This window comes from Antechinus flavipes, chromosome 4, assembly GCF_016432865.1.
Source record: "Antechinus flavipes isolate AdamAnt ecotype Samford, QLD, Australia chromosome 4, AdamAnt_v2, whole genome shotgun sequence".
NCBI classification, from domain to species: domain Eukaryota; kingdom Metazoa; phylum Chordata; class Mammalia; order Dasyuromorphia; family Dasyuridae; genus Antechinus; species Antechinus flavipes.
This window is the reverse complement of record NC_067401.1, coordinates 177054772-177066969: the sequence shown is the minus strand read 5'-3', so window position 1 is coordinate 177066969 and position 12198 is coordinate 177054772. Positions and strand designations below refer to the sequence as shown.

The 12198-nt window shown below is 35.3% G+C and overlaps 1 long non-coding RNA gene across 1 annotated transcript in view; it reads right to left on the bottom strand.

Annotated features, from left to right (window-relative positions):
• Positions 1 to 1988: 1988 nt before the first annotated feature.
• The window catches only part of LOC127560745 (uncharacterized), a 47544-nt gene continuing 37334 nt past the window's right edge, over positions 1989 to 12198 (bottom strand). The window contains exons 2-3 of the long non-coding RNA XR_007953400.1: positions 5986 to 6051; positions 1989 to 2111 (exon numbers count right to left, since the gene is read on the bottom strand). This is a non-coding gene — a long non-coding RNA (uncharacterized LOC127560745). The remainder of the gene's footprint in view (positions 2112 to 5985; positions 6052 to 12198) is intronic.

Below are 12198 nucleotides of genomic sequence, written 5' to 3'. Positions count from 1 at the left end.
AATGGATTTGTTCAAAGATTAGAGCACCCATGGAAATAGATATTAAAATCTCAATGTATATTAGGTAACACTATGGAACAAAGTCCACTAATAACACTTGTTGAGAAGGAGAAAGACCTTTTTTTCAGGCTGTGCTTTTAGAAAATTATGTTTAATCTCTAAAAGTGAACAATTTGAGTTATTCAAACCATGACATTTAACAGAATGAATAAAATTGTTATTTTTTCATTTTAGCACCTTGGACTTCAAATATCAAATGCTTTCATTTTAAAAGTCATTGAAATTTGTGGCTGAAAAAGGATTTTGATGATTCCAAAGCAAAAATACTGAAAGTAATTTTAAATAACAAATTAGGTGTCTTAGCCCAAGCACCTCTTTGAGTACATTTCATCACCTAGGGCTTCTAAGTGATGTAGTAGTTCTCAGAGCACCAGCCCTGGAGTCAGGAGGATTCAAATTTGACCTCAGACACTTGACATTTAATAGTTGTGTGACCTTGGCCAAGTCACTTAACCTGGTTGCTTTTTCCTCCCACCTCCCAAAAAAAAAACCTATATATTTTTTTTCATCACTTACAAAATAGGTAAGTTGTACAATATGGTTCAGTGAAAAGGACTCTTCATTTAGAATCAGAATCCAGTAATTAGGCTCTAATCCCAAATGTGCTGCTTATTACCTGTGGAACTTGACTTGGGTCTCAGCTTCCAAAAATTTATCAGTGGATCTCTAAGATTTTTTGTAGCTTGAAATTCTGATACTGAATTTGTGGTAAATGAGAAAATGAATTTTCTTTCTATCACTGCATTTCTAATATTGCAAGTTATATGCATTTCTCTTTTTGACTAATTTGAATCAGCATTGTGGGAAAAACTCTTGCTTTTGGGGGGAAAGCACATCTTGGTTTCAGAAATAGTTGATGTTGATAATTCACTGGTCCATGGGAAATCAGGAAGAAAATAAAATGCCAATGTCTTTGAGGAAGTGATTAAATGGAGCATGATTCCATTTTCCCCAGAGGTAAGGATGACTGAAGAGATTTACTGAACTGGCTAACAGTGGAGTGAAGACTGTCCTACTCATTCATTACCTGGGAAGACTTTGCATGTTGGAAAAGTCATCATGGATACTGAGATATAATATTTAAAAATCTTATCTATGTTGAACTAAATAATCCTGGAAATGCAATTAGGGAGATTTAGGCTCCAATCCATGCTTTATCGTTTATCTTTGATAAATTAGAGCAAGGCAATCAAGCTTCCTCTACTCTCACTTTCCCATCTTTCACTTCACTTGTAAAAAGACAACTCCAATCATAAACTCTTTTCTTACAAACTACTCATCCTTTAGAAAGTAAAGCTTCTTTGAAAACTACAGTAGCAAACAAGTTCTCCAGGGCCTTACATGAAAGACAGTGTATTGAAAATGAGTCATAAAATTGCCAAAAGTAATTTTGATATACCCAAGACATAGTTTCAACACTGGGAGGAATTTGTCACGACATATGTGAAGTATTTTTAAATTCTTGGGAGAAAGACATGATATATATATATATGTATATATATATATATATATATATACACATACATACAAATAAGTACACATAAATCTATCTATCTACACCCATATATATTCACAACCCATACTTATTGTGTCTATGCATATATAACTTCAAAATATTCTGATCATTGTGTTCTACAAAATTTTTTTGAAAATGCTCTGCAAAAATCTTTTAAAATTTAGGAAAGATAAATGAGAGCCAGAATCTTGAATAGGATTGGCAGAAAAGGTCTAGAACCTGCTTCTGAAATTTTTTATACAATAGCAAGAAGGAAAGAAGTAGACAGATTGACCCCTCTGTGCAGAATTATGCTTAACAGCCAACAGGGTGGGATGCTTATATGGAGAAGCCAAGTCAGGTGAATGCACTGAAAAAAAAGAAAAAGTATTTTTGTCTAAGCAAAATCTTAAAAACTATTTTGAAGTGGCATATTGTGCAGGGGTGCGCAGGAATTGCCCAGTTCATTCTTCATGCTATTTAAGATGAGATCGCATAATTTAGGAATTTACCAGGGCTTTGCAGTAAATATGTGGATTCTGTGGCTTGGATTAGTCTGCAAAACAAATAAAGGCATCACTATTTATAGACAGATGATTGCCATTGGTTAATTTATCTACATTAACTTAGCCCTTCAGATACAAGGTTATTCTTTCCCCATTGGATTCTTTCCTTCTCTTTTCACTCTTAGGCTCTATCTTTTTATCCATACCTAGCAACCATAAATCTCTGCTACCTAATTCATCTAATGGTGGGAAGAGAACTAGTTTTTTTTCCATTTTTTGGGGGGAGGGATGCAAGGTTAGAGAACAGAGGGGAATTTTTGAAGGTAACTACACCTAAGAACTTGGAGAGGGAATGACACTAGGAACACTCCTGCTTTCAGGTTATAAGAAAAGGAAAATATAGAAGGAAATCTTTTGAATAAATTGAGTTCTGATCAACACAGTGACTATGCACAATTCCAGAGGACTCATGATGGAACATACTAACCACCTCCTGATAGAGAGGTGATGGACCGAAAAATACAGATCAGAGTTTGTATTTTTGAGATTTTTATGGACATAGTCAGTTCTGGAATTTGTTTTGTTTGACTATTCACACTTGTAATAGGTTTTGTTTTTCTTGCTCTCTCAATAGAAATGGAGTGTTGGATGGAAGGAGAGAACTCATACCTGAAATTAAAACAAAATTGAATTTTAAGAAACAGGGGCAGCTAGGTGGTGCAGTGGATAGAGCACGAGCCCTGAAGTCAGGAGGACCTGAGTTCAAATTTGATCTCAAATACTTAATACTTCCTAACTCTGTGACCCTTAACTCCAATTGCCTCAGGGGAAAAAAAAAGAAAGAAAAAGAAAAGAATTTTAAGAAAGCAGGAATGTTAAGGACTGGGCTAGATCTTTCCCAAACTACTAAATATCTTGATTCTTTCCAGATAAAGGAGTCTAAGTAAACTCTGTTATAAGATTGTAAATGAAGAAACACTGATATCCCTTTGCTTCTTTAAGGAAGAGAAGGAATGATAAACAGAAATTTCTTCCTAACTGCTACTAGAATCCAATTATCTCTGGGCAGGCAATTTCCCTAACAACATTAGGCAATTGGGTACTTCTCAGAGAATTGTGGTTGTGGCTCAGAATAGTTATTTTGGGGGGGTGGGGGGGGGAGAATAGCAAATCAACTAAAGTTTTCTAATTAAATTAAAATATCTATTGCTCCCTGTGAATGATTGTTCATTTATTAGACAAATATGTCTACATGGCTACTATGTGTACAGCTCCAATTCTTTCTTTTATCTTGCATACCCTTTGATCCAGCAGTGTTTCTACTGGGCTTATACCCCAAAGAGATACTAAAGAAAGGAAAGGGACCTGTATGTGCCAAAATGTTTGTGACAGCCCTGTTTGTAGTGGCTAGAAGCTGGAAAATGAAAGGATGTCCATCAATTGGAGAATGGTTGAGTAAATTGTGGTATATGAACGTTATGGAATATTATTGTTCTGTAAGGAACGACCAGCAGGATGAATACAGAGAGGACTGGTGAGACTTACATGAACTGATGCTGAGTGAAATGAGCAGAACCAGATCATTATATACCTCAACAACGATACTGTTTGAGGATGTATTCTGATGGAAGTGGATCTCTTCAATAAAGAGACTTAATTCAGTTTTAATTGATCAAGGATGGCTAGAAGCAGCTACACCCAGAGAAAGAACACTGGAAATGAATATAAACTGCTTGCATTTATGTTTTTCTTCCCGGGTTATTTATACCTTCTGAATTCAATTCTCCCTGTGCAACAAGAAAACTGTTTGGTTCTGCACACATATATTGTATCTAGGATATACTGCAACCCATTCAACATGTAAAGGACTCTTGCCATCTGGGGGAAGGGGTGGAGGGAGGGAGGGGAAAAATCGGACCAGAAGTGAATGCAAGGGATGATGCTGTAAAAAATTACCCTGGCATGCATTCTATCAATAAAAAATTATTTTAAAAAATAAATAAATAAAATAAAACTTAAAGAAAAAAAAAAGAACATATCAAATGGGAAAGTAAAATATAGACAAAATGGTTGCAAGTTAATAAATTCCATCAAAGGCAAACAAAGCAATAAGGGATGATCAGAGAAGAAAACAAAGAATTGGGGTTAAAGTATTGTTACAGTGGAAAAAATCATGGGATTTTAAATAAAAACAATAAAAACTCCTTATTTCTGTATCTTGACCCTGTTTCTTATGGTTATTAGAAAATGATTTCACCTCACTGTGCCTCAGTTTTCTCATCTGTAAAAGGAGATATTTGAGTTAGATGATCTCTATGTTTCCTTCTATCTGTGAATCCCATGTTCCTATTTTAATTAGTGTTAGAATTTCATGTTTTACAAGTACTTTAGCATAGAAATCTGACTTATTCAAGTTTAAGAAGTAAATAAAAATGATAATCTAGAATTAGAATGCTCATTAGTGAATTTTAAAAATGGCATCTTCCTGCAAATCCTTAGTATACATTTAGTTAAATATAACAGAGGGTTTACCCTACAGATATACCACTAGGATATAAATAAGATGAAAATCCTGATATAAATAATTTCTTTGGAAAAATCACAGAAATATAAATATATTAATTTAGACATAATTTTCCAATTAAATTATATACTAATATTTTGAATTGTAAAATTGATTTAGGAATCACATTTCATTAGTAGTACTAAGTATACTAGTTGAAGTTAAAGGGAGATCATTTCCAACAATTTAAAAAATGCTCAGACAAATCTTTCACGAACATTTTAAAGTTAACTCTTGTGCCCTTGTTCTTCAAGTATCACAAAATTTTCTTTTTTTTTTTTTTAAGAAATCTATTTCCCAATGTTCTTCCATTGCTTAGATAATTACATTTCCAAAAAAAAAAAAAAAGCCAATTTTTATACAAATTCAGTCTTCTTTCTCAGGCTCAGGAAGTTTTTACATAGAACCAATTTGAGATCTGTTACTCTAAAGTCTCTTAGGATTATGGTTCACTTAACATGGGGCAAAAGATCCTATAGTCTACCTCTTATATCTATTGACTTTCATCATTAATGTACCTTAATTTGGTGCTGTCTGGCTTTATAGTTCTTATTTAACTAATGACTAAAATAAAGATGTAGTCATATTTTTAAAAATGAAAATCACATGTCCATCTGGTAGATAACCTAGGGCATCATCATAGATTGTAACAAGTCTATAAATTAAATTCTATCCTACTCTTTTGGATTAATAGCTAAGGAAAGTGGATTATATAGGCAACGGTGGGATTCAGGAGCACAACCTAAAATAGTTTAAGTGGGAAGACTTGCATCTCATGTGAAGCATCATTCACCTGAACTGGAAATCCCTGGCTTCCTCTTTTATTTCTTTTGATCCTTTCACTGTTTATTAATTTCTTGTGAAACACTAACCCGATCTTCTTACTTCTCAACATAGGTGTAAAGACTCCCATAATTTTTGCATTGCTAATAAAGAGGTTGAAAATACCATTACCAAATAAAAGGTGAAGTGATCTTTTAAATTCTTTGTACTATATTTTAGGAAGGATATATATGTAAAGTTAAGAGTTTTCTGGAAGGAATAGTGAAAATAATCAAAGGTTTTAAATTTATACCATGTGAAGACTGAAGAAATGGAAAATATTTAAATTGGAAAAGAGAAGATTTAGGGAGAGAGGCAGTATATTTGCTAACTTCAATAATTGGAAAGGCTATCAATATAGAATAGGGATTGTTCTGTTTGGCATCAGAAGGCAGAACCAAAAGTGGTTTTTGCAAAAAGTCTAGTTTAAGCTGCTTATAAGGAAAAACTTCCTTAAAATAAGTTTAAAGATTAAAGAGAAATTGCATACTGAAAGCAAATTATCAATAAAGATACTATAACTGATAGAAAATACTCACTCAGCATTGTGTCTTGATTAGCCAGTTGTTCTTGGGTCCTTCTTTGCTGAAGTCGTAACTGTAAAACTTAGGAGGAAAAGCACATCAATTTTTTTTTCATAATTATAACTTTTTATGGACAGAACCCATGCCTGGGTATTTTTTTTTTTTACAACATTATCCCTTGTACTCACTTCTGTTCTGATTTTTCCCCTTCCTTCCTCTCCCTGGCAAGCAATCCTATACATGTTAAATATGTCACAGTATATTCATACCACACATACAATATATGTGTGCAGAACCGAACAGTTCTCTTGTTGCACAGGGAGAATTGGATGCAGAAGGTAAAAATAACCCAGGAAGAAAAACCAAAATGCAAACAGTTTACATTCATTTCCCAGTGTTCTTTCTTTAGGTGTTGCTGCTTCTGTCCATCACTGATGAATTGAAACTGAGATAGATCTCTTTGTTGAAAAAATCCACTTCCATCAGAATACATCCTCATACAGTATCATTGTTGAAATATATAATGATCTCCTGGTTCTGCTCATTTCACTTAGCATCAGTCCGTGTAAGTCTCTCCAGGACTCTCTGTATTCATCCTGCTGGTCATTCCTTACAGAACAATAATATTCCATAACATTCATATACCACAATTTACTCAACCATTCTCCAATTGATGGTCATCCATTCATTTTCCAGTGTCTAGTCACTACAAAAAGGGCTGCTACAAACATTTTAGCACATTCAGATCCCTTTCCCTTCTTTAGTGTCTCTTTGGGGTATTAGACCAGTAGAAGCACTGCTGGATTAAAGGGTATGCACAGTTAGATAACTTTTTGAGCATAGTTCCAAATTGCTCTCCAGAATGGCTGGATGTATTCACAATTCCACCAACAGTGTATTAATGTCCCTGTCCAACCCTGTCCAATTAGTGTCCCCTCCAACATTCTGCATTATCTTTTCCTGTCATTCTAGCCAATCTGACAGGTGTATAGTGGTATCTCAGAGTTGTCTTAATTTGCATTTCTCTGATTAATGATGACTTGGAGCATCTTTTCATGTGGCTAGAAATAGTTTCAATTTCTTCATCTGAGAATTGTCTGTTCATATCCTTTGACCATTTATCAATTGGAGAATGGCCTTTATTAGAACCTTTAACTGTAAAAATGTTTTCCCAGTTTATTGCTTCCCTTCTAATCTTGTCTGCATTAGTTTAATTTGTACAAAAACTTTTCAATTTGATATAATCAAAATTTTCTATTTTGTAATCAGTAATGATCTCTAGTTTTTCTTTGGTCATAAATTCCTTCCTCTTCTACAGGTCTGAGAGGTAAACTATCCTATGTTCTTCCAATTTATTTATAATCTCATTCTTTATGTCTAGGTCATGAACCTATTTTGACCTTATCTTGGTGTACAGTGTTAAGTGTGGGTCAATGCCTAGTTTCAACACATCAACTTTTTATCTGTCTTTCAACCTACTGCTTTTCATATTTACTTCTCAATCCCTTAAAGTTTGGCTTCTGACTTTATTGATCAACTGAGACTGCTATCCTAAAATTACCAATGATCTTTTAATTGAAAATTTTAATGGGCTTTTCTTAGTCTCACCTGTTTGATCTCTCTGAAGCATTTGACAGAATGTATTGAGCACCTGGACATTGGTTCTTCTCTGTGATTTTGATTACATGGTACTGAAAAGTTTATATAAGAATAAAATCAATGTAGCTAGGATAAAATAGGAAGCTTTTGATTAGGGAAAAACTACATAAAACATGGGCAGGGAGAGAACTTCCAAATCAATAAGATCACAGATACTTTTAGGATATTTGAGGACTTTAGTAAATTTTATAAAAGTCTTGATTGCAAGACATATAGAAGAGTAATAAGATAATAAACTAAGACTGAACAATTCCATGATAAATAAAATGATCAAAGAATATGAGCTGTTTATTGACTATCTATATTCTTGCAAGCGGCTTTGTTTTTCAGTGAAGAGAAGCTGATTTGTATTAAATGCTGGGCAAGTATTTTCTATAAGGGAGTGAATGACAATGCAAAGGAAAGATGGTATAGAAAAAATTATCTTAATCTTAAATCAAAAACAGGGGCTAAATCCAAATAGTTGTGATTTTTATCATTGTTTTATCATGCTGCTATGCCAGGATAGTGATATTTATGAGTCATTTTCTCTTCCTGTCCAGATGTTCTGCAGTACATCTATTGACAATATTGCCTTTTCTTCCTTCACTGATTTATTCTAAAGTGCTCTCTATCATGCTTCCTCTTCTTGGATTCCTGGATTTCCTCTAATGAATCCATTTTCTTAATATCCATCTGTTTCCTTCACTTCTCTGTTGATTTTTAGCATCAGGTAGAACAATCTATTCCAATACCAACTCTACTGTCGAATTAACCCTAGTTGTTGCCTTACATAACTGGTTTCAAGTAGGAATCCCACCCCATTGCCAATTCTAATGTACCAAACACCAGAACTTCCTGAAGCTGCTTTAAGAATAATCCAAGCCATGCAGTGGTATCATCCTTTGCTAGCTGTATCAACAGAGTGGGTTCAGTGAGACCATTTTCAGAGGGTGCTGAATTTTGCTGATAACTTCCAGATGCCAGTTGGATCCATTCTAGAATCTGGCCTGGATCTCCCTCATATAGAGCTGTATCATTAGCTTCTAATAAGACATTTGTCTAATGAGTTTCAATTCTGGATCAACTTCTTACTTGGTACCTCATTCCTCCAGAAAAAGTTCCCAAACTCCTCCTTCAAGCAGAACTCCCAAATCAATAAGATCACAGATCCTTTTAAGTCATTTGAATATTTTAATATTTCTTATAAAAGTCCTGATATCCAAGACAAATAGATAATAAAATAACAAAATAAGACTTAACAATTCCATGATAAATGAAATGATCATATAATATGAGCAGTTATTAAAATAATTTGTTTATTGACTATCTATATCTTCTAACCTCTCCTAGATTGTGTATTATTTTCACTAGCCCTCATGCCCACTCTATAAGACAGTTTCTATCCTTCTCTATCCTCTCCTATCCAATAGTTCTCTTCAATCTCATAAAAAGACATTAGCATTATCTTCTCTCAAATCGGTCTCATCCACAATCTTTCTCCTTGCTCTTCCTTAGGGTAGAAAGGAAGGAAAAATTCTTCTTGAAAGATTTGAATCAATTTACTCCTTACACTGTGAATCCTTTCTGAGAATAGTGGGAACATAGGGTTGGAATTTCTGGCTTCCTATTTCAACTCAGAGGAAACTCTGGGAGGCTCTGATCCTCTCCTTGCTGGGCTAGACTTATTTCTACTATCCCTACCCCTCCCCCCCCCAAAAAAAAAAAAAAAAAAGCAGACTCCTGGGTTTCTTGGGGAAACTAAGAATCCAATCTATGACATTCTAATTTTTTTTGTTGTTGTTTCTTTGTTGTTACATTTTTGTGATTCTGAATGTTCCTCATGTGTGACAGTCTGACCATTTCAGGAATTGGCCCTTTCTATAAAACAGCTGTGTATAGAACCTACAAAACTTAGAACCTTCTAATCATCCATCTCCCTAAACAAACTTTCTCTAATGATATTCCTTTTGGACACATTTCCCAATAGTAAGCTTACTCCTACTCCCTTTTACTCTCTGTATCCCAGTGGTACTAAATCCCGGTCAAAGAATATATCACTATCTTCTACTCAACTTACCTGGTTTCTAAATCCTACCTCCTCAATTCTATTTATCTACTGTTTCATTCTATCTATGCTTGATTCTTCCATTGTACCCTTCATAATCCCTTGCTTACTTTTATTTCCAAAATCAAATATAAAATCCTCTGTTTGGCTTTTAAAGCCTTTCATGGACCCTTTCCTAGCTTTCTAATCTTCATACTCTATGATCCACTGACAGTAGCTTCCCTGATACTCCTCAAATAAAGTACTCTATTTTGACTCTATGAGTTTGTACAATGTTTGCAATTTTCTACTCACTACATTGAAAGTTTCTTGGGATAGGGATTGTTTTTGCCTTTTTTTGTACTGCTTAGCACAGTATCTGGTACATAGTAGTTATTTAATAAATGCTTGTTGACCTTACTTGATTGAAAGTTATAAAAACAAAAGCCATTCTTTAACTGATAAATGATCAAATCAGAGAAAACCAGAGTATATTCAACAATATATAGAGGAAAAATAGAGGAATTGGAAAGAGTGTGGTTCATTTTCAGAGCAGAATACTGAAATAAAAAAGCCTCTCTTACCCCAACAAGTAATCAAATGGTTATCTTCCCAAAAAGAATTCATAGGAGAACTTTAAAAAAGACTTCAAATCAAATTAAAGAACCCACACTTAACACTGTACACCAAGATAAGGTCAAAATGGGTTCATTACCTAGGCATAAAGAATGAGATTATAAATAAATTGGAAGAGCATAGGATAGTTTACCTCTCAGACCTGTGGAAGAGGGAGGAATTTATGACCAAAGAAGAACTAGAGATCACTATTGACCACAAAATAGAAAATTTTGATTATATCAAATTGAAAAGTTTTTGTACAAACAAAACAAATGCAGACAAGATTAGAAGGGAAACAATAAACTGGGAAAACATTTTTACAATCAAAGGTTCTGATAAAGGCCTCATTTCCAAAATATATAGAGAATTGACTCTAATTTATAAGAAATCAAACCATTCTCCAATTGATAAATGGTCAAAGGATATGAACAGACAATTCTCAGATGAAGAAATTGAAACTATTTATAGACATGTGAAAATATGCTCCAAATCATTATTAATCAGAGAAATGCAAATTAAGACAACTCTGAGATACCACTACACACCTGTCAGATTGGCTAGAGTGACAGGGAAAGATAATGTGGAATGTTGGAGGGGATGTGGGAAAACAGGGACACTGATACATTGTTGGTGGAATTGTGAACACATGCAGCCATTCTGGAGAGCAATTTGGAACTATGCTCAAAAGGTTATCAAACTGTGCATATCCTTTGATCCAGCAGTGTTTCTACTGGGCTTATACCCAAAAGAGATACTAAAGAAGGGAAAGGGACCTGTATGTGCCAAAATGTTTGTGGCAGCCCTGTTTGTAGTGGCTAGATGTAATGATCGCATATTTAAAATCAGCCGGAGTCAGGAACTCAGGTTAAGGGAAAAAATCTTCAGTCTTTATTCAAGTGAAGAGGTGAAAAAAGATTGTGATAGCAATATGGGCAAGAAGGATTGCGATAGCAGTATGGGCAGCTGCGACAGGAAGCCGCAATTGGCGCCCAAGCGTGGGAACCAAGGACCCTACTTTCACTGAAGAAGTCTCCAGTGACCAGGAACTTAGGTGAGTATAAGACAAACAGGGAACTTATTTTCTTAAAGACTAAACTAGTAACCTTTTTTGGCTGAAATGGGACAGATCCTAGGTAAAGATTCTCCATCCCCCACCCCAACCCCCCCAACACCAGCCCCACCCAGGAGTGGTGCTATAGAAAGCCTGCTTAAGCTGATAGAAGATCAAGGGCTACTTGTAACTTGGGGACTGGCAGCTAGACTTCTGGATACATTAAAACGCACCTCCCCTTGGTTCTTAGAGGAAGAGCAAATCTCTCTAGATAACTGGGCATTGGTTGGTCAACAGCTCTCCGCAATATAACAATGAAAACGGTCCTCATTCAGTTTCCATCGAGACATTCTATTTATACAATATGATATAGCTGGTCTTAAGATGCGGTATAAGTTCTAGGAGAAAAGGAAAAAACTCTAGGAATAGCCAAAGGCGGAAGCCTGAGATAAAGGAGGAAGACAAAGAACAGATTAATGGCCATATCCCCACAGGGCATGAAGACTTAAGTGAGGCTCAAGGACAGGGTGAATCTGAGGCAGCTTCAGCCCCACCTGAGAAGCAGGTAATTGACTCTCCTCCATCAACTCCACCCTCCGGGACGGAGGGAGGAGGGGTAGTGGGGGGGCAGTGACAGCACCAGCACCTCCCCCCCCCCCCCAGCATCCAGCACCTCCCCCCCCAGCATCCAGCTGCTCCTTTGAGTAGATTGCAAAAGGGACTAATTAAGGCCAAAGAAGAAGGGAGAAATGTATTGGAATTCCAACACCACATTTTTCCAGTTATTCAACAGTTTAATTCTTCAGGTCAAGAAAGTAGAAGATACTCTCCTTTTGATATAGAAATCCTCAAAGACCTGAAAAAAGCTTGCACT